The sequence below is a fragment of the Dipodomys merriami genome, unplaced genomic scaffold (genome assembly GCF_024711535.1).
Source record: "Dipodomys merriami isolate MVZ:Mamm:240054 unplaced genomic scaffold, mDipMer1.0.p SCAF_31, whole genome shotgun sequence".
In the NCBI taxonomy this organism is placed as follows: Eukaryota; Metazoa; Chordata; class Mammalia; order Rodentia; family Heteromyidae; genus Dipodomys; species Dipodomys merriami.
In genome coordinates this window covers 4425040-4447665 of record NW_027204604.1, presented here as the reverse complement: position 1 = coordinate 4447665, position 22626 = coordinate 4425040, and the positions used below count along the sequence as shown (strand labels likewise).

General features: G+C 41.4%; 1 long non-coding RNA gene across 1 annotated transcript in view; it reads right to left on the bottom strand.

The window, feature by feature from the left end:
• Nucleotides 1-286: 286 nt before the first annotated feature.
• Nucleotides 287-22626, bottom strand: part of LOC138841052 (uncharacterized) — a 163443-nt gene continuing 141103 nt past the window's right edge. The window contains exons 4-5 of the long non-coding RNA XR_011376307.1: nucleotides 1716-1830; nucleotides 287-440 (exon numbers count right to left, since the gene is read on the bottom strand). This is a non-coding gene — a long non-coding RNA (uncharacterized lncRNA). The remainder of the gene's footprint in view (nucleotides 441-1715; nucleotides 1831-22626) is intronic.

The window sequence follows — 22626 nt, the reverse complement described above, 5'->3', positions numbered from 1 at the left end:
AAGAGATTTATTCCTGGGCAAATTGGCTTTGAAATATAAATGAACTCAAAAGGAAAGGCATGTGGTAACTCTGGAGGGAAATAGTCTTTTTACTTTAGGAATTGGCTTTTATGAGTCTTCTAATACATAGGATTTTCCTACCATCCTTGGGTGTTTTCTGCTCATATAGAAAAGTGACCCTTTATCTTCATTTAACTGAATATGGTTCCACCCAGACTTGTAAACCTGTAACTAGATCACTGGAATCAGAAAAAGTGACACACAAAAAGACTTTATAACCATGGAAGCAATTCATTTTTATTTTGGCCAGAGATTTCCACAGTGTTATTTTGATTGTCTCTGGAGAGAAGTAGCCTCAGTTCATCATCTACCAAGAGAGAATTCACAGATGAAGCTGGCCCAGCTCAGTCTCTCCACTACTGAGCAATGTGTGCATCATCCTTTGGGAAATGAATAGAAAAGAGAAAGTTGAACTCAGGTTAACGTGAAATAAAAAGAATATTTTTTAAAAATCCACTCAAGGACTTCAATTTCTATCCTAATGCATTTCAAGTGCACCATTTAAAGTATCTTGGAACATTGCAAGTTTCCCTTTTTTGCTGGATATTTTACTTATTGTTAGTCTCTGACCACTTCTAATATAAAAAGGAGAAAAAAAACCCTCAGCCCTCAGAAAACTCTTCCCTTTTTCCTCAGGAAAAGGGAAGTAGAGGAGGAGCAATCATTGATGCTGAAAGAGGGCAGGTAAGAATGCCAAAGCCTGGGAGTCAGGTGGAGCTGGCCATTCTCTGTGGAAAGTTTATAGTAAGATAACTTCTTCCCATCATGATCAATATTTCTTCCCCTACCCCCCAAAAGCTCTTGAAAGATTAGATGGGCCTTCAATTGCTTACAGCATCTGCTATTGGAAGAGAAAGCTTGGGTTAATGTAACCTGGGTGTTACAAAGTCACTGAAACTTCACAAGACACTTTCAAATCTTTATGGAAAAGACAACATGCTTTTAGAATTTATAGAGTCAGAACAAGTGGATGTTGTGCCCAAGAACTGTGAAGGAAAACCAGTGGGAAGGTGTGGTAACAACTAAGTCATCATCTAGCCATGTAGACCCTGTCCAGCAGAAGTTCTTCCTTTGCTTTCCAAGTCCTCAGCATAACTTTCCTTAATGCAAGACCCTTATAGGCCTTATCTTCATCTCTCCAAGACTGTAGAATCTCTCCTGGGAGCAAAGAGGGCTTGAAAAACTCAGAACACTGGAGGACCACAGCAAGATGGAAGAACACACTTGCTAGAATGAAGGCCATGAGGCCAGCTTGCTGAGAATCTTTGCATTGAAAGGGAAGTTTGCCAATGTCCAGTTCCCTGCTCCAGTTGGGGAAATATAGAGGATGCATTTAGGAGGTTGGAATTGAAGATTCTTAGAAACAGAAGCAGACATACCTTCCCATATCCAACTATTGTGATAAGAACTTGGAACCATTTTACTTTAGGTCCCAAGATAGAGACTTTAGCATCATTCAACTAGGAGGTAAATGTCAGCTGTCCCCTCCATTCCTCGAAGATCCATTTCTTAGTAAAATTCCACTTAACTAGCATTTACTGTCTGGGTACTCAGGTTCAAATATTATTATAGCCACTATACATGTATTAACTCATTTGACCATCCCCACTACAGGGATGTAGACTCATCTACCAAACATGAGCTGAATAACTTACCCCATGACACATGGCTCGAGTAACAGAGCAAGTGTGGAATCCAGGTAGGTCAGTGTCAGTATGTTCCAGGGAGTTCAGCACCAGAGTTTCTGTGTGTCTCTGTGTCACCTTGTTTCTACAAGATGGATAGGGAGATCAGAATCATAGATATTCCATGAGAAATAATTACTATCACTCCAAGGCATCAAAATGAATTACCATCCCTCAAGCATGGTTTGTTTGCTTTTTTTTATTTACGAGAAATTCATGGGATCATAACAGCATGTCGCCCAATTGGCTTCAAAAATTTTGGCCATGAATATATGCATCATATATTTATGTACATGACATAGCTATATGCGGCAAATTAGATAAATGTCCTAATTTGCATATCAAGCACATTTATAAAACACATTATAAAACACACAGAAATCAAATTAAATAAAGGAGGAAACAACTTTCAAAAAGATTGTCTAATGATTTTTTTCTTGCTCTCCGGGGACTAGGATACTTCCTCAGTTTTGAGAATCACCCAGAAGCCCACATTGTCCATCTTTCCCATAATAATCAATGAGAACATGAGTGGAGGAAACCATATTATTGACCATCCCAACCATCAGATGACCCCACTCCACTACTCTGACTCCTGGTCTTTTCTTTATAGATTCTAAATCTAGTCATCAGCTCCCATATCTGCTGCACCTTGGAGAAGGTCAGAGCCAACATTAATAGGCAGATTTGTGAACCCAGCAATCAGTATCTTTAGCTATTATTGATTCTTCGTCTTCATCACCATCCCGTTCTTGGATCTTCTTGGATACCTGATGGTAACAAATCTTTCCTTTGACTCCATTGTGAGTAAAACTGTCTATTATCTACAAACTACCTGAACCTGAGCCCAAGTGTTTCACAGAGTGGTTTGCATTTCAAACCTCATCTTCCATTAAACTTTCAAAGGCATATTTTCCCCAACAACCAAGTGGACTGAGCTGTTATTGTCCCAGATATGCAGGTGCTAGGAAGTCTTGATGGGGGAAATGCTTGTGACAATGTCTAGTATACTACCTGGTGTATAGGCCCTACCTGTACTCTGTAGGTCTCCATTTCAATCATGGAGCCTGATTTCAGAAGGAAAAGCTATTATCCCTCACAGGGAGCGGATGAAAAGAGATAATTACCTAGAAACCACATAATATTCTGCCAAACCCCATCCAAGCAGAATGGTGCTGACAGCTCACTTCTAGAGACTTTTGCCCCTGAGACTCTACTGTGTTTGGTACTGAGATGGAGCTGCTGCCTATGGCTTCCTTATTTGAAGATAGCTATCTGACAGAGGCTCCCTTGAGTTTAGCCTCTTAAGCCTCTCTGCACATACTGGAATCAGCTCCCCTTTACCCCAAAGTACCTTCCCACTCCTGAACCTTCCTGACCACTCATGAGGGAGTACCATTCCAGACCAGAGAACGAAGGCAGAGCGGGGCAGGGAGGGGGAAGGCTGCCCTGCAGGGCTGAAGGGCAGCTGTTTATATTATAATTAAGGTTTTACAGCATAAACTGAAATGTAGCTTGACTATTCCAACAAGGCACTGGAGGTAATTACCACTGCTAGAGGCGTTCTGCACTGCCAATTATTTCCCTTCCTAATTGAATAACTTAGGCCACATTGTAGAGGGCCAGGGAAAGGAAGAGATTGCTTTCAAATATGGACACTCCTTCCGAGGCCTTAGAATAGCATAACGCTTCTTACACTTCCAGGCACAGCGCTATTCACAGCCTTTCCTGAGAGCTTTTTGGAGGAGAGAAGAACTGAGTCCTGACTTTCACTACTCACAAGCTCACGCAGATTAAACTCCCGATGCCTGCTTCCTCGCCTATAAAACAGTGATAACTGAAGTGTTGATTTCACAGCACGGCCATGAGGATTAAATAAAAGAATACATATGTATGTAGTCAGGTTTACCTTATTTCAGCAATTTTAAAACAGAAAAGGCTTCAGTTGACAATCAATTTAGAGGTCTCCATTCGTGTTCTTCTGGCCTGCTATTTTGGGGCCTGTGACAGCATATGTTGTTAGAGGAGATCTATTCACCTCATAGAGGCCAGGAAGGGAGAGAGAGAAACAGGAAGGGTCTGAGGTCCCCAACTAGGCCACACCTCTTAAAGGTAACACTATCTCCCAATGATACCACAGTCTGGATAACAAACTTTCAACATATAGTTCTTTGAGGCACCCTTATCCAATCCATAGCCATACTAATCCTGGCACATACAGAACATTCAATCACACTGATGGAGACTTGGTGGTGATAGAGGGTGTGACCAGGGAAGGGCAGGTGCTAATCTTCTACCTTCTCATAGGGGACAAGTTGTGGCAGAGAGCAGCCCTGAGTCTTATATGACACAAGTAGGTAAACGAAGGCCAGCAGCAGAAAGACAGTGTACACTCTTGGCTTAGAAGGAAACAATTCCTCTAAGTCCTAGGGGAAATGCTCTTTCCTAACAAATTGTACTAATTCAAAGATGCCCAGGCCCTAGGAGGATTTGCTGCTTATCGCATTTCCTCTGCATCTTTTCAAGGAGCCAGCATAATGCAGATTGCTGTTTCTGCTCCCTAGTCCTGGGCAAACCTGTGGTTAATAGGCCATAGAGTTACAGAATACTTTCTACATTTTAAATTTCATTCTACTCTGATCTCTCCTTCAATCTTCACAACCATCTGGAAAAGAAAAAAAATTTTTTAAAAAGGAATAGACTTCCTGGTTTACAAATGAAAAACTAGAGGCCAAGAGAGGTTAAATAAATTATATAAACCCAATCAAGGACTAAAACGCAAGTCTCTGCCTCCACTTTTCCCCACTGGTCCACTAGAAGGAAGTCAATTACAGCCCTCCAAGTTAACAACACACTCTCACACCCAATAACCTTGCTATGTTTTAAACATCTCAGAGGCCAGACAGTGATTCTCAAACTTTAGAGTGCATAGGAGTATCTTGGGGAATGTGTTTCAAGTGCAGACTCCAGGGTTACACTCCCAGAGATTCTGATTCCCTTAGTTGAAGGCAAGACCCAGGAAGTTGAAGATCCCTAGAGTTTTCTGATTTCCCTGGTTCAAGGGCCATGCACCAAGAAATATCAGACTAAGAAAACCTAGGATAGAAAATAGAGGCCTATATAACGTCACCTGTGTTAACTCTTAATTCTTAAACGTTCTGAACTTTAGTTTCCTTATACACAAATGAAGACAACAACATTTACTTCCACGGGTGTTTTGTGAGGATTAAATGAGATAATGTATGCACAGTGGTGAGTACTGTGCCTTGCACAGCACAAATGCTTGGCAATGTTAGCCCTTGTTGTCATCTCTGCTGCTAGGGTCATGAATATTACTCAAGTATAATCAAGTTTTGTGTTACTCAAGGGATAAATTGCTATACCTCAAAACCTTCTCATCTGGACTCGTTAAATCTGTAGAAGATTGGGACATAAAAGGAACATAAATAGGAACTGATAAATTTTAAATCATTTTTAATAAGACTGGCTCATCTATCCTCCTCATTTAGCTGTCTTGGGTGGGGGTGTTGGCAACTGTTGGTATAAATAAGAGTTGATTTTCTAATTAGCAGACACTGATGAATAGTAGAAAGGGGGCAACTGAAGGATACATCAGGAGGGCCTTCCTGAGACTTGGCATTAAATCCATGTGATCTTCACAAAACCTCCTGGCAGACAGCTCCAACAGGGAAAGAAGGTGCCTGCCCTTCCCATGCCCAACTTCTTCCCAATCATTATCCATTTTCCTCATACTTTGGGAGCAGCACAGGGGTATTCGGGAACACCAAAGTGTCTCTAGCAAGATGCAGGGACCTCTAGATGAAAGTAATTCTGCCTACATCCTAAAGAGAGACAGACAGACAGACAGACAGGACAGGACAGGACAGGACAGGACAGGACAGACAGACAGACAGGACAGGACAGACAGACAGACAGACAGACAGACAGACAGACAGACAGAGACAGAGAGACAGAGAGAGAGACAGACAGACAGACAGGCAGACAGAGGAAAAAGAAAGAAAAACAACTCTTGCCTTAAATCTGCCCTGGGAGAAAGAAAGAATGTACATTAGAAGTAGAACAAATTGTGTCCAACAGATAACCCATTGCCTGTAGTAAAATCTCCTCTGCCTCCTGCTCTTGAAATTTTCCTTTTTGTTGTTAGTGCATAAACATTGTATGAGATATCAGAGTTCATGGTATTTTTGTACTTTGACTATATTCGCCCCCCTTGTTGTCATCTTGTTCTCCTTCTCCCCTGCCAGTGGTGTCCTTTCCTTCTACTCTCAAAAGATTCCAATTCCACATATGAGAAAGAACACGCCACATTTGTCTTTCTGAGTCTGGCTTATTTCATTTAGCATGACCTCCGGTTGTCTCCATTTCCTCGCAGACAACCTGATTTTATTCTTTTTTATTCTAACCTTTAAATATGACAGAAATCTCCTTAAGATGTGAATTGACAGTTTCAAGAAAGGACTTTGGATAAACTGGCTGGAGCTGGTGGCCTGAACTTTGTCAGTGAGCCTCTTTGAAAACTTTCCTTTAGATATATTGTAGGCATAAATTAATCTGTTGGATTGAAACCCATTTGTGCAACTATTTAAAGATAATAAAAATAAATTTGAAAACTATTTCCTTTCATCTAGGCCATCTCCATATATTAGTGAGTCCACTTACACCCTAAAACCCAAACTTATGATTTGTGAAGGCCCAGAAATCGTATTGAGTGAATTTTGACACCTAAGTAACAATGGTGGAGGTGACTATACCTTTTCCCATAGCATTTCTGCAGGTGTGTTGCAGTCAGCAGCAGGGAGATTGGTGTGTCTGCCCTTCTTTTAGATGTTTCAATTCCTACAGTGCACTTTTTGGTGAGAGCAAACTACTACAGACAGTCCTTCAGGTTTCTATTTCTCGAATATGGAGATCAAATCTACAATTGATTCATAGCCAGGTAAATCATATCACGTATGCTTTCTTTTTTGTTAATGCTCAAGAGTTTGTGAGATCCTATATCAAAACCAAACTGAAGGAAAAAGAATGGAGGGCATAGCTTCAATGGTGGTGCACATGAACAGTAAGCTTGAAGCCCTGGCACAATCCTACGTATTGTCAAAAAACCATTCCAACTCCCATTGGCTTTAATGTTGCCTAGATAATTCAAAGTTTTTGAAACAAACAGAAATGTGCAATATTATTCATATTAAATGGCATCACTTAAGACAAAGGAGTAATCACTGGTTCCATACAGGTATTCATAAAATATTTATCTTAGCCCAGTTATCAGATTTTTCTTTAGGGAACAACTGGCCTTTTTTGACAAGATAATATGAGGGTGGTTTATTTTTAATTCAGTACTGCATAGAACTTAACTTTTCGCCACAACAACCCATGTAGATGTGACCAGCTACATAATTTATGAGTCTAGTACAAAGTGAAGATGTAAAGTTCCTTGTCAGAAATCCTTAACAACTTTAAGGCAGTAGAAGTAGAGCATTAAACCTTCTACAGGGTCAGATACTAGTGACTCTGTCATAGCTACTCAGCAAAGCTGAGATCTGCGGATCATGATTCGAATCCAGCCTAGGCAGGACAGACTATGAGGGTCTTATATCTAATTAACCACCCAAAAAGCTGGAAATAGAGCTGTGTCTCACGTAGTAGAGTACCAGTCTTGAGCAGAAAAAGCTCAAGGGCAGTGCACCTGTCCAGAGTTCCAGCCCCATTAAGTAACTAAATAAAAGAAAAAAATAAACGTACAAAGAGCACTTCTAAGCTTGAGGTCCCTCGCCAGAGGCACTCAGCCCAATATCAATAGATTTCCCAGAGTGGACCTCTCAGTAACCCAGCCTCTGCCATACCATATGGCTGATGATTGCCCCTGCACAGATCACCCCCCCCCACAGACCCTGCCCTTAAATGACCAGAAATAAATATGGCTAACATTAATGAACACTTGATTTTCCTGATCACCATTCCAAGAACCTCAAACTTATTTATTAACTCATTTAATCCTTAGGACAACCCTGAAATGGAAATACTGTTATTTTTTATCTTGATATGGAAACTGAGTTTCGGATGAAATGAGCACAGTTTCATAGTTACATAAATACAGGGTATTACCAGAATTTGAATTTAGGCAGATTGGGCCCAGATTCTACTCCATGGCTACAGATTCTACTCCATGGCTACACTACAGTGCTGCTAGCTGTCATTCTCCAACAAGAAATCTGGAAACTCTGCTAATGGATTTGCATTCTGTGAAGGCCTCATTTTCTTTTCTGGTTTGGGGAGTTAATGCAGTTCTTGGAAAGTGCAATGGCCTGTGGACTTCAGCATGTACGACAATGGACATACCTGGAAAACAGTACAGATGTAGATGCAAAGCATTAGGAATGGCTTTTCTTGGTGCCTCCCATGTTATGGAATCTCTACAATCAAAGCCCGTGGAATTCTGACAGCGAAGGCCATAGGTAAAAGTGACTCAAACCAACAAAAACCATCATCTTCCTGTTATGGAAACCCATTTATGCTGGGCAAGTGGCATCTGTAGGCAGAACTGGGATTGCCTGTATCAACCTTGACCTGTAGTTGATGGCTTTGCTTCTGGAAAGTTCCAATACGTGGAAACTCTGCACCCAGTACTCAATCCTCACCACAGAGTAGACTTGTAGTCAGTCAACTACACAGAGTGGACTATGAATAGCTCTGTTCTCGGAGGGCAGAACATACTAGGCTCTGCTTTCTAAGAGCCTTGGTTCTCTAGCTTCAGTTAAGCAAAAGGACTACCTAGCTTAGCTCAGTTGTTTTAAAATGCAGGCTTAAGGTTGACATGGTAGCATAGGCCTGTACTTTCAGCACTGAGGAGGCTCAAGAAGGAGGATCAGCTTGGGTATTCAGGAAGACCTTATCTCAGAAAAAATAAAATGCAAGTTCTCAGGCCCACTTTTGAATGAGCTTCTCTGCCTTGGCTGTAGGTGGTCGATCCATTGCAACCTACTTTACAACATGGATAGCGTTAATGTGACAGGCCGGTTCCTGGGAGGCTGAGTGGTCCCTCCTGCCCACACTCTCATACTGAGTGACCTCCAGTGTCACCTCTAGGAGAGTTTAAGCCAGTCAGATGGTGTGTATAAGAATGTGGCCTCATGATTCCCAAGTAGATAGGACAGTGGTTCACTGGAACCAATCATCTGAGCTTCTCTTTCCCCTTTACGATAGTATAAGCCGTGGCTGATACCAAAACCTGACATCTACAAAAGAAGGCTTTCCTTGGGCAAACTTTTCTCTCACAAATGGCATACAGGGTCCCACTTTCTCTCTCTACCTGCTGATTCCTCTAAACGCCATTTGACTTCAAAAGCTTTCATTTCTAGGAAATTCCTTATTCATCAAATGCCATTGATGAACAGACCTCAGAGAGCATTCAACCCTCTAAAATTTTCACTCCACATCCAGGGAAATAAGGGCTGCTAGTGGTCAGATAGTGGATAAGAGATGAAGAGGGTAGTCTTGCTTAGGGGAGACCACTTGAGGGGCCTGAGATACTCCCAGGTCATAGAACCCAATAGCATCCCTTCTCTCCACTGTACCACATCATATCAAGCAAGCTGGCATCCACCACAGGCATGTCTAGACTCTCCTCCCTGGATTTCCCATTAAAGTATGAAGTTACTTTTAAAATCTCTAAAAATGAACAGCTATCTCATTCAGCAAAACTCCAGCAAGGGGCCAGAAAAATCTACCGTGCACATATAGAAAAAAAAGTTATAAATAAACAGAATGATCACAAAGCAGTTTCAACGTCCACATTGAAAAGGGAAAATGAGATAAAGAGCCTGACCTGCCCCTAAGTAGTAGGGCTCTGAAGCAACTGAACAACGCTTTGCTACTACCCAGCACTAGAATTCATAAGACTGTCTCCTGTTGGTGTGAAAGAGATCTTAGCAGTTACAAAGACAACTTCTCACCTTGAGGATGACAGAATTAAAAGTCAGAGAAATGAAGACACTTACTTGAGGCTACACAGTTTGTACTGACTAAGCAACCAGGGCTATTCCTCCAGCCTCCTATAAAAGCACATGGATGAGTTATTTGGTCCTTGTCAAAGAAAACTCATTACCTAAATAATCTGATGCCTTTTCTGCATGGTATAAAAATCTTAAACAAGTTACCTACGATGGAAATGTAATCATAGTTTTTAATTAACAAAGTCTCCAAGATGTTTTTTAGTGCTATTGTTACATAACTCCCATACAGTGTAAATCAATTAACCATAATGGGCTATTGGGTGCCTAGACTGGTAGTTAGTCACTGGACAGATAATTGCTCTGTTGCTGAGATAAACACCTCATAATGCTATGGGGATGCTTTTGAATCGTGTGGGCCCCAAGCCTATAGTTTAAGTGCTATCCATTCTGGCTGTCTCCATTTCTGCTGCACTCTACATGCAAAACATTGTTATACTAAATGCTGTATTTAATTAAAGACCCTTCCCAAGTCATATCAACAGTCACAGGAAAGACAAGAGACCTCATTTTTTTTTTAGCCATTTCTTGCTGGTGATTAGTTAGCTTTAAAGCAATCAAAATGAAAATCAGGGAGGCCACCAAAGAAGGCCATGAGATTGATGACTGTGGATCTGGGACTGTAAAGTAAATCTATAGCTCTACTTTCATTAGTTAGCATGAAGTCACAGGACCCTGGATAGATTCTCTCTTTAAAGAGCCTGGTCATACAAGCTTGGAGCTCTCTTTCTCCTTCCAAAAGTCTAAATAGGCATCTCAACTGAGTCATTCTGTTTTTCCCTAATCAAAGTCTGAGGTGACAGGTTAGAAACCTGTAATAGATTGAACTATTGAGGAAAACAGGGGTGAAGACAAGTAGATGGGTTTGTTATATTAAAAGAACAGAATGAAATCCATTCTACAATGTGACTCTCAGGCCATTTTAACAAAGGAAAGCTTTTCCTGGGACAGTTTTTACCAGAATAAAGAGATCTTTCCCCCCTACACACACACACACACACACACACACACACACACACACACACACACACACACACACACACACACACACACACACACAAATCAAACAGGCAACAAATAATTTTACCATTACCAGGTAATACGTGTTAATTGCTCAGTTTATATACTCAGAATGACATACCATTAGAGACTGTGTATGCATTGTAACTAGAGCATTAATAAATTTAAAATGTGCCTATTAGGATGACAGCTTTGGAGGTGCAAAGGAATAACAGTTATCACTTGGCAGAAGCCGCTCTCACCCCATCTGCCGAGACTTTGCATACATTTTCAGCTTCCTGAGCAATGATTAGGCCTGTCAGAACCTCTTTAACCTTCTAACTGCTGGTCCCCACTGGCCGTAATTAGAGACTAATGAATTCAGAAGATGCAGGCCGTGAGGAAAACTGCCTTGACAGTTTGTGTACAAATTAAGCCCCAATTACTTCATGCATCTTTTGCATTGCTGATACAAGTCTCTGTTATTATTTTTGAATATGGTCATTTTAGCAGAAACGAAGAACTTGGCTAATGTATTTTGTCATTTTTATGGCTCGTCATAAAGAAAAAAAAAACATACTGGGCGGGTCATGAATATGTGAAATAAACTATGGCAGATTATAAAAAGAAATTAATTTTCCTCTTGGGAATACCCTACCACCTTTTTTCTCCCCCTTCTCTGCTGAATATACTTATTAACATGGTTATTGTTATTCAGATAATATCTGCCATGAAAGGAATCTGAATAACCAGTGGGTTGTTTGGTTGAGGTTTAGATCTTGAGGAAGCACCATGCGGGAGTGAAATACCCTTTTGTTGCTAATCCCACTCTATAGACTTGAGCTTGTTGGTAGAAAACTCTGCCCTTACCTGCCTGTCTCCTCTTGTGATCTCAACAAGAAGTTTATCATGCCTAGAAGTGTGACTTCCCAAGCACAAGTGTGTTTTTGAAACTCAATCAATGATATTGAATCTTGTTTGAAAATCCTCTGGTCGGCCCAAATTGATATTGGATCTGTTGTCATTGGGGAGATAGCTTTCTCCACTGTATGTTCCATGAGGTCAGTCAACCAAGAATCTGTTCTGTGGGACTAGAAAGCTAGCGGGCTCTACTCTATCATGGTCATTGCCTTTGTGGCTACTTCTTTAGCTACACAAGAATGATGTTGCCCAGAGTTGCTCCTGCCATCTGTCCTGGTTCTACTGCTCCAGGAAACTTAGAGATGCTGTTTCCTGGGGACTTTGGAGTCTCCACAGCCATTTTCCACTGAAATTCTTGTAGGAACTGGGGACTCCTGCCTCTGCTCCCTGCCCTGCTCCATACCAACCTCAGCAAAAGTTAACATTCTCCCTTTTATATGGCTGCCTTTTGTCCCTAACTCAAAGCCCTCGCTTCCATGCTCACCTAAGGAAGACAGAGTAATGTTCAATGTCCCCCCGCCCCTGCCACCACCAAAAAAGAAAAGAAAACAGGAGCTAGAGACATGGTTCATTGGTAGAGTGCCTAGCAAGCCAGAGGCTCCAAGTTCAATCCCCAGTACAATCGAAACAACTTTTTTAAAAAAGTAATTTATAAAGTTGGGTGTGATGGTTCATGCCCATAACCTCAGCACTCAGGAGACTCAGGAAGAAAAATAATGAGTTCAAGGCTAGGGCAGGCTACATGGTAAAACCTTAACTCAAGGCAACAAAACAAGACAGAAATTGATTTTATTTCCTAATCTTTCCAAACTCTGAAGATGTTACTCTAGGGGCTAAAAGAGACTTTGCAGATTTGATCATGAATCTTGAGGTAGGTGGGATTTTTAAGGTGGGCCCAATCTGGTCACTGGGTCTTATAAGAAAGACAGTGATCAACAGTAGATGTGACAATGGAAGAAAGAGGTTAGAGGGATTAAGGAAGAGGCCACAAGCCATGGAGTACTGGTAACCTTTAGAAGCCAATTAAGGCCAGGCAGAGAATTGGCCAATGCAGTCTCCAGAGTAAACCAGGTTTTCCAACACCTCTATTTTAGATGCTAGGATTGTGATAATTTGTTACAGTAGCAATAGGAAACAAACATTTGTATTCTAAAAATAATTACTATTCCAATAATTTATCTTGTATCAATGATGGTTTTCTATCTTCTAATCTCTGAAATTAAAATAACAAACCATCCTAATAAATTTTTAGGGCCAAAGAATTCAAGAACCTGTTCAATCTATGGAACAGAGTAGACATTCAATACAAAGTTAATAAAGTACAGCTTAAAATTGGGTCCTGGTGCAAACATGAGCTGAGATGGTTCCAGCTGGGCTTCCTTCACATCTCCCAAAGCCACATCTTGCAAATGGACCAACAAATGATTTCTAGATTCAGGTTCTGGCTTATGTTCCTAGGCTACAGAAAAGCAGTGGTTTTACTCCGTGGATTTGAATTTGACCTACTCTTATAGATTCTGAATATGAAGTAGAACCATTTATTCAGTCTCTCTTCTCACAGCTGATTCTTAGTCTGAGTCAAAAATTGCCTGGGCCCTACATCTACTAAGCAAGATTCTGGTGCTTGAGTAGCTCTGAAATATGGTGAATATATGTACTATGTAGCTTATCTTGGACCAGAGTCTGCTAAGCACAATCTCGTTAGTATAGAGAAGGTTTCATGCTATTTGTTTGCCCTGCTGAGGACCTTATTCTAGGACCAGAAGTCATATTTCTAGCCCAATCCACAGAATAGAACCCTGAAAGCCCACCTTGAGATTTCCTTTCTCTTTCCTGGCCTACATTTACCCTCTTCACCCTGGATTTAACCACTTACATCAGCCATATTTGGATAGACACAGTTGATCCATATCTTCCCTCCCGCTGTTATATCGCTGAATCATCCTCTCTAGTCTGATCTAAGCAGAGGAATCCACTGCCCTAAACCAGGAAGTTCCCATGCAGAAATTCTCCCTTCACATGTTCAGATTCCATCCACACATTGCCATGGCGGGCTCTGAGCTGTAACTATCAAAGATTAAACAGAGACTTAGACCATGGATCAAACATTGGCATAGAAACTGATTTTATGGAATTTGTTAAAAAGCAATACTTTAAAAAACCACTTATTTTTTAACTCTATTTTACACCTCTTAAGTTATGTTTATGAAAGAATAGATAGTCTTTTAGAAAATTGAGCCTAGACAGGACTCTATAGTTCTTCAGTCTATAGTCTGCTATAAACTGAAGCTTTCTCATAGACCTCCCCTCCCTGAGAATCTTAATTAGCACCCATGACAGAACGATAGTGGAAGTATCAGAATCAAGAAAGGGATGTTAGGGTAAGGAGGTTGGGAGAAGAGGGGCCTCCGACCGACATGGAGGTGTGGCTCTCTGGCCTTCTTGAGACACATTTCTCCAAAGAGTAGAAGGAAGGCTAACAGACATAATCCAGAGCTGTGCTGCAGATTCCCAGAAGCCCAGAGGGACAAATCATTACCTTGTTTCCTGTCGGTGATGGAGTCCTAGCAGAGCATTTCTGAGCATTTAATGTTTAGCCAGCAATTCCAGATACTCCAATGAAAGTGTTGATGACACTTTCATGGTGATGGTCTTAAACTTTGAGAAATGACATTCTGGGCTGGGGTTGGTTGCAACACTGTGATTCCTCGGTGCCAAACAAACAGGTTGTTACACAGCCTTCAGTTACACAGCATTGTTGTACCTTCATTACCCCTCTGGGTACTGACCATTTCAGATTATCCTCATCCACAAATCTGGGATCCGATTATTAGGTAATGTTCCCTAGGCTTCCAAAAGACTCCAGTCACGGTGAAGTTTGCAGGCAATATCCCCTCCATGCTGTCCCTGCGGTTTCCTTCCGTATCTTTTGTTCTCTGTACTCTCCTTCCTGCTCTGCAATTTACACACTGATTCAACATGGCATCAGGCTACTTCAGAGGAGACTCCAAGGCCTTTGAAATATAAAATTAACATAGATGGAAACTCAATAACCAGTATAGGATTCAAAGAGGCAAGATGGCTACTCTGCCATGTTCAGCCAGCACTCGGCTAAAAAAAATGTACTTTGGGAATCACTATAGTCCACGACCCCCGCATTCAACTGCTAGGCATCCAGGATTTCATTTTCTCTCAGAGGCTGGAGGGGTTCAGGCTCAGCAGCCCAGGGCTGTGTGTGAGAGGCATCTTTTAGATTAACTCTTGTTGTAGGTATTTTTATAACATATCTTATGATTGTTTGTGGGAGGGTTTTTTGGTGTGAGATTTATTGAAGAAAGAATAATTTATTCTCTGAGTTTGCTTCTAAAGTGCTGAAATGATCAATCCCTCTTTCAAGTAGAAAATGTTAATTTCATATAATATTATGTTCACATTAACTAAAAAATGAATCCCCATACAACACAATTGGGCCCATCATGGTTTAGTATGGAAAAGCAAAGAATGTTTACCACAGTGCCAGGATAGGCTGAGCCTACACCGGTGTCATAACTTGGCTCTTGCAGGAGTTGTCACCAGCATTCTTCAAGTTCATTGCCTTGTTAGGATTTTATAAGCCTTCTCTCTTGCCCAAGGCATTCTGCTTCACGGATGATTTATTTATTCACCTGGGTGCTTCTCCAGAGTGTCTAGGTTATGAATAGTGAATCCTTCAAAAAACATCACAGGTTCAAGATATCCTTAACAACAAACATATTTGTAACAATTAAGACAAATCCTTAATGGCTAAGACGTGTGTGTGTGTGTGTGTGTGTGTGTGTGTGTGTGTGTGTGTGTGTGTGTGTGTGTGTGTGCCATAATGGGGCTTGAACTCAGAGCCTTGCACTTGGCTTGTTTGCTTATGGCCAATGCTATACCACTTGAGCCCCATCTTGAGTCAGGCTCTTTGCTTTTTTTCTGGTTAACTGGATATAGAATCTCTTCAACTTTTCTGGCTTTGAACTGCTATCTGCAGCTCTCTGCCTCATGAGTAGCTAGGATTACAGGCATGTGCCACTGGCAACTGACTAAAATATGTTAATAGTTCATTTCTAAGGAGAGACAGACCAACTATGTAGCCACAATGCCAAAGATGCTAGAAGAGAGATAAAGCAAGGAAGGACTCCTCCCAGGAGACTTTGGGAGGAACATGGCTCTTGTTTTGAGATGCTTGGTCACCAAACTAAGAAAAAAATTGTTTTTGTTTTCAGCTGAAAAAAGTTAATTTTTAAAGGATTCCCTTCTATCTAGCTGTGAACTCACTCTCTTCTCTCACTCTGTCACACACACACACACACACACACACACACACACACACACACACATGAACACACACATGTGTGTGTGCGCACATGCCCACATCCCCCACTCCCCCCACAATAAAGCAGTTTCCTAAAACTGAACAGGATATAAACAGAGCATCACTACCTCCAAAGAGCAAGCTTTCTAAAGAGAAGGACTGAGTATCTCCTGTACTGTGCACTGGAACAGCTCCTAATCATCTGGTGCTGTCCATGTGTTCCTTACATGCATGTTCTGAATTGGTTAGGGAAGAGGAAATGGAAAGTAAAGAAATAAGAAAATACTAGGTATACCTAATGTCTACTAAAACAAAAGGACAGATAATGGGAAGGGATTGGTTACATGACAGCCACTTCATACTGAGGGTGGGAAAAGCCCTCCTCAAATCCAAGTTCAATAAAATTGAGACTGGTGTCTACCTGACGAGAGGAGCTGGCTGCATAAACATCTGGAGCAGAAGCTCCTAGAGACAGGTAGCAGCTGAAAACTGGTGTGTCCAGGCAAGCACTGCTGTGTCTAGATAAGGACTAGTGTGTCTAGATAAGGACCGACTGACTGGCTGGGATATTAGAGAGGCCAAGACCAGTTCCGAGATCTGCAGCTTCATAACTTTTCACTAAGTTTGGGAAATGAAGTCCAAGAGGTGAACAAGAAATAGGCCAAGGGGAACCCTGTGGGGCATGAGACATGTTTGGATTTTGGCAAAGATAATAAAAGCCGTGAGACGTCTTAGGGAGAAAAGTGGCATCATCTGATTTAAATATTTTAATGATGTCCCCAATGACTCTGTCGAGTATGGCAGGCAAGAGAAGGAGCTAGATCTACTGTGTGTGTCGCCTGAGAAAGCCCTTTTTCTTCTTGAAGTCACCTTAACCACAAAGTAAAAGCTAAAGGGTTTTGTAAAAAAAATACTGTGAAAAACTTAAGGAACAGGAAAAAACAAAAATCAACCAGAGTGACTGCAGACATACCTACACCCTCAGGTTGGCAGTCAACCAAGAGGTCCATTTTCTCCAAATTATTTTGTAAATGTAATGCAATTACAAACAAATTCCAAATGGTGTTTTTGAATGAGAAACTCAGCAAAGATCATCAGAACTTTGTGTAGAAGAATCTTTATGTGAAACCAACAAAAACATACATATGACAATTAAAAGTGTAAGGAACTACCATGGGCATCAGCAGGGGCAGGCTATGAACGCATTTCTTCCTCTTCCTCCTCCACCTTCTCTTCCTTTTCTTTCTCTTTCTCCTTTTTCTCCCCCTCCAACTCTTTCTCCTCATCTTCTTTCGTTTTTCCTTCTCCTCTGTATAATGTTTCTCCTCCGTCTTCTCCTCCTTCTCTCTGTCTCTTCCTCCCCTTCTAAGTCTTTCTTTCCTCCATCTCTTCCTCTTCCTCTTTCTCTCCTTCCCCTTCTTACTCCTCTTATCTCTCCTCTTCCACCTTTTCCTCTTTCTCCTCCTTCTTCTTTCTCCTTTATCTCAAGATCCTCCCTCTTCTTATCCTTCTCCCCTTTCCTCCTTCTCTTTTTACTCTTCTTCCTCCTCTCGAGCTTTCTCCCCTTCTTCCTCCTTTCCTACTTCACTTTCCAGTTGGCAGGGAGAAGAATGATAACTGCCTTCCCATACTTCTGGGGACTTGCTGCTTCCCCGAGGAGATGCCAGCCTCTAATCCAGTGGGCAACAATGTATCTGAAGCTCTCACCCTGTTGCTAAAGTATGCAATCAGAAAGTGCAGCCTTTAGAGTCTCTCCTCACCTAAGAATGCAGAGAACAGTTAAGTTTCAACTGAGAAGCATGCGAGCGGCACTTAGGGCTTGTTTGGTATCCTGGAAATTACCATCCGGTAATGATCTGAGCAGCCCCTCGCAGGGAGCCTGGCTCCCTTTCTACTCACCATCGTCTTTGCTCTAGCACTCACACAGCCCAGTCTTCAATTATCTTCTTTCAATTGGCCATTTACAAGTGAAGGAAATGGAAGAAAGCCGTCAACACTGCTTGGAAAAGAGTAATCCAAAAAGAGTAATCCTCAATACAAGATGCTGTCTGCATCTGAAGGGAGCAAAAGAAGGCCTTGTTTTTGTTTTGTTTTTGTTGTTGCTGTTGTTGCTGTTTTGAAAAATCCGAGCTTTAACTCAGTTCACTCTATATGAAAATTTAAAATCACATTAATTGCCCATCTGGCATACCTCCTAATTTCGCATCTCTTCATGGACGAATACTCTCTTCAGAGGCAAAACAGGAGCTACACAAAGGGAAACATGATTTAATAATTTCTTTTGGTACTGTCTTTCAGGACTGGTCCCTGCTCATGATTATATCCAAAGACAAAGCTGATAAACTGTCCACTGACAGCTGAAAAATAGGAGGGAGAAAAGTAGACCAGAATTCAATCTTTAACAGCAAAGTAGTGACACAACACCTCACCCTGTGCTGGTTTGTGTCTTCACAGCTGTGGGCACACATGTGTGTAGACAGCGTCCGTGTGTGCATGTGAGTGCACATTTGTATGTGCTTGGAACACATCATGTATCTGTTAAGTTTTGCTTCAACAAATCAGTTCTCTGAATAATCAGGTATCTGCAACAATCTACACAGTTTACACTTGAGATGAAATATTATTTTCTTAAAATAGGTTCATACAGGCTTGTTGTTCAAAAATTTAGTATCCTACCACCTTACCCCAGTCAGAATGTCCCACATCCACAAATCAGCCAACGACAAATGCTGGAGGGGATGTGGAGAACGAGGAACGCTATTACACTGCTGGTGGGAATGTACACTTATACAACCACTTTGGAAAGCAGTCTGGAGGGTCCTTAGAAAGCTAAAGATTGACCTCCCTTACGACCCAGTCATACCACTTCTAGGCATCTACCCTGAACAACAGGAACCAATATACAAGGACACGTGCACCTCCATGTTTATTGCAGCACTGTTCACAATAGCTAGGATATAGAAACAACCTAGATGCCCCACCACAGATGAATGGATCCAAAAATTGTGGTATCTATACACAATGGAATATTATGCAGCCATTAGAAATGACAAAATAATGGCATTTGCAGGGAAATGGATGGAGCTAGAAGGAATCATGTTGAGCGAGGTAAGCCAAGAACGAAGAGACAAACAGTACATGGTCTCCCTGATAAGTGGATGATAAATCCAAAATGTTAGGTGATATGACAAAACTAACAGGACTTAAGAAACAAAGAACTCCCACTCATCTGGTTGAACCACTACCAAATATCCCCATGCTGCTGATCACATATATGGTATATAACATGTGAGCACCGTTATATATTACAGACTGTGATAGACAATTTGTTCCAGGAAAGTTAGAATGAACTTGTGACTTTAAATGAGCATCATTATTGCAAATACTGTGAATTTCCAGAAATTATGTAATCACTTAATCACAATCAAAAAAAAAAACCTCGGGGAAGGGAGGGAGGGAGGGGATGGTAGGGGGAAAACAATGGAGGGGGTAACAATGTTCAAGAGGAAGTGTACTCATTACCTCACTCATGTAACTGTAACCCTCTGTATAGTATCTTTACAATTAAAAAAAAAAGAAAGAAAAGAAAAAAAATTTAGTATCCTAACTAGAGGAGCCATTATGCTTGAAGAAATTTATTTTAAAAACTAGAAAACAGCAATCCTTGGCCACAAGATTTTATTACTTGATGGCATGACACTCTCTTTATGTGAGTAGAGAACTTCTGTTCATAATCTAAAACGTCTTGTGTGAGTGCCTAAACCCAGGACTCACTCACAGATCTCACTCAGCTTGCTTGCTCCCATCTGGCTGAGACATACCTCCTGTCCACCTTTCTGGCTAATTGGAGATGGAATCTCAATGACTTTTCTGCTTGAGATGTTTTGAACCACAATCCTCTGAATCTCAGCTCTCCTGAGTAGCTCAATTACAGGCGCGAGTCACCAGCACCTGGCTAGGTAATTTCCGTTCTTGATGTAAGGACTTTGAAATTTTTATTTATTTATTTATTTTTTGGGTCCGGTTGTGGGGCCTGAACTCTGGACCTTGGCGCTGTCCCTCAGCTCTTCAGCTCAAGGCTAGCGCTCTACCACTTGAGCCACAGCGCTTCCGGCTTTTTTCTTTTTGCTTATGTGGTGCTGAGGAATCGAACCCAGGGCCTCAGGCATGCAAGGCAAGCGCTCTACCACTGAGCCACCTTCCCAACCCCAGGACTTTGAAATTTTGTGCCAAACCACAGACCATCTTTTATTATGTTTCACCTTGTAAATCTTCCTATCAAAATTTTAAGCTTTATACACACAAGTACTCATCTACACTTGCTAATATACTTTAGTATATTGCCTACTGCCAGACATATACTAAATGACTCCTAAATATTGACTGATTGCTCTACTCAGCTTGTTTCTAAGTTCCTATTTCACTCACAAGCATGGCATTTCTATCAAAGACAAAGTGTGAGAAAAATCACTCACAGGTCTCTTCTTCTGTAACAGGGATAATTTGACTTCTTCCTTTCCTATTTGTATCCTTTTATTTATCTTGCATTCTTGCTCTGGCTAGGAAATCAAGTACTGTCTCATCTATGAGTCAAGAGAGTAGATCTAGCTGTACCACTCTTGTGTTGATACCTATTAAAATATAAATCTGTGCACAACAGAGACACCTGTATATCTAGGTTTAGTGCAGCACAACAGCCAAGTTATGGAATCAGCATAGGTGTCCACCAATACATGAATGCTTAAGGAAAACATGGTATATACACTTTATGGAGAGCAAGTCAGCCATAAAGAAGAGCAAAATGATATTCACAGGGAAATATACGGAACAGGACAGCAACAGGTTATGTGAAATAAGGCAGTCTCGAAAAGACAAATACTGCATATTTTGTTTCATGGTCAGAAGCTAAGATCTTTTTGTAAAAAAAGACACGAAAAGACCATGGGAAGAAGAGAACCAGTAGTAAGTTTGAGTTGTAAGAGAGCAAGAGTGAAGGGGAGTAAAGTTAGTATATGAGAAAGTTATAGTGAAACTAACTTTTAAAAATGGCAAGAATTATCAAATAAAGGGGACAAGGAATAGGAAAGAATAATAGAGGGGAGGATATTAACTAAGCATATTATATTATACACAGCTCTGGAAATATTACACCGAAACTCCCCCATGTTGTACAGTAGATGTGACATAGTAAAAATAGTGTATATGGGTTTTAGTTTGGGGAGGTTAGAGGTATTTTCCGACTGTCATCAGAGTGACGTATTATCCCAGGAAACTTAAACAGAATTCTGTTGCTAGAAGGAGACAGGCTTTATAAGCTTGAAACAGAAAGAGAAAGAGAGAGAAAGAGATAATGGTGCGTGGGAGGGGGGAAAGGTAGGACTGTATCTTCCTGGTTTGATTCCATTCATTGCCATCCTCCTTTTTCCTAGATCTTGCCATGGCCAAATTCAAGAAACAGATGTTTGCATAAAAAAATTCTCCCCAGAGTCAGTGTGACTGTTTATCCAATTTTCACCCTGCCATCCAGACTTAAGTTGCTTCCAGCAGAGCCCAAACAACAAGTTGGAATGTACAGACTGCAGCCTGGGGAAGAGTTCAAGGAGGGGAAATGGCAGTATAACAGAGAGGCTGGGTAGGTGATCTCACCCTGTTGGAGAAGCAGGAGATGGGGAACACCTTTCCCACTAAGAGGACACTGCTTTCAACACAGAATCTACATCTTAAGACCCCTGCAGTTCTCTAAGTGAAGGTACAGGCTTTGGGCTTCCTCTTGCTGCCTCTGTCTCTTTTGAATGGTGCCCTAATGGGAAAAATAGTGTTGAAGTTTCTGTGTATATATTCTTTGTCTCTCTCTGTCTCTGTCTCTCCACCAGCCTGCCTGCCTGCCTGCCTGCCTGCCTGCCTGCCTGCCTGCCTGCCTGCCTGTCTGTCTGTCTGTCTGTCTGTCTGTCTGTCTGTCTGTCTGTCTGTCTGTCTGTCTCTCTCTCTCTCTCTCTCTCTCTCTCTCTCTCTCTCTCTCTCTCTCTCTCTCTCTCTCTCTTTCCTCTTGTGGAATTGAATTTGTCTTTTCTGACTGTCTCAAGAGCTGTGTGTGAGTGATTGCTATCAACAGACAAGATGGGTCCACTTGGATAAGCTGTAGGTCATTTGGTTCCATTTCAACTTCTTCCCTCCCATGTGGCCATAGTAACTTGTATATACAGCCTGCAGTGGGAAGCAAGATGCTTCTTAATGCAATTTACAGCATCTCAAGAGTGAAAACCAAAAGCTCCGCTCTGATCACAACATCTGCTCTGAACAAGGGCATCCAGGGACCCACCATCAGAATTTTTGTCTTAAGGATGATCACCATGGATGTTCACACATGAAAACATGAACTGTTCTGACAGCCAAGCAAACCATAAAGAATTAAACATCCCAAAAAGGAAACACACCACAGCATCCTTGCTACTATTCCTTTGAGTCGGCTCCTCACTTCTTTGCAGCCCATGTCGGGTTTATTCCTCCCAGACATGTTCCTGCACCCGGGCAAGCTTCCATTTGGAGAGGAAATGGTCCAACGTCTATGGAACTGGTTTCTTAATGATAAAATCAG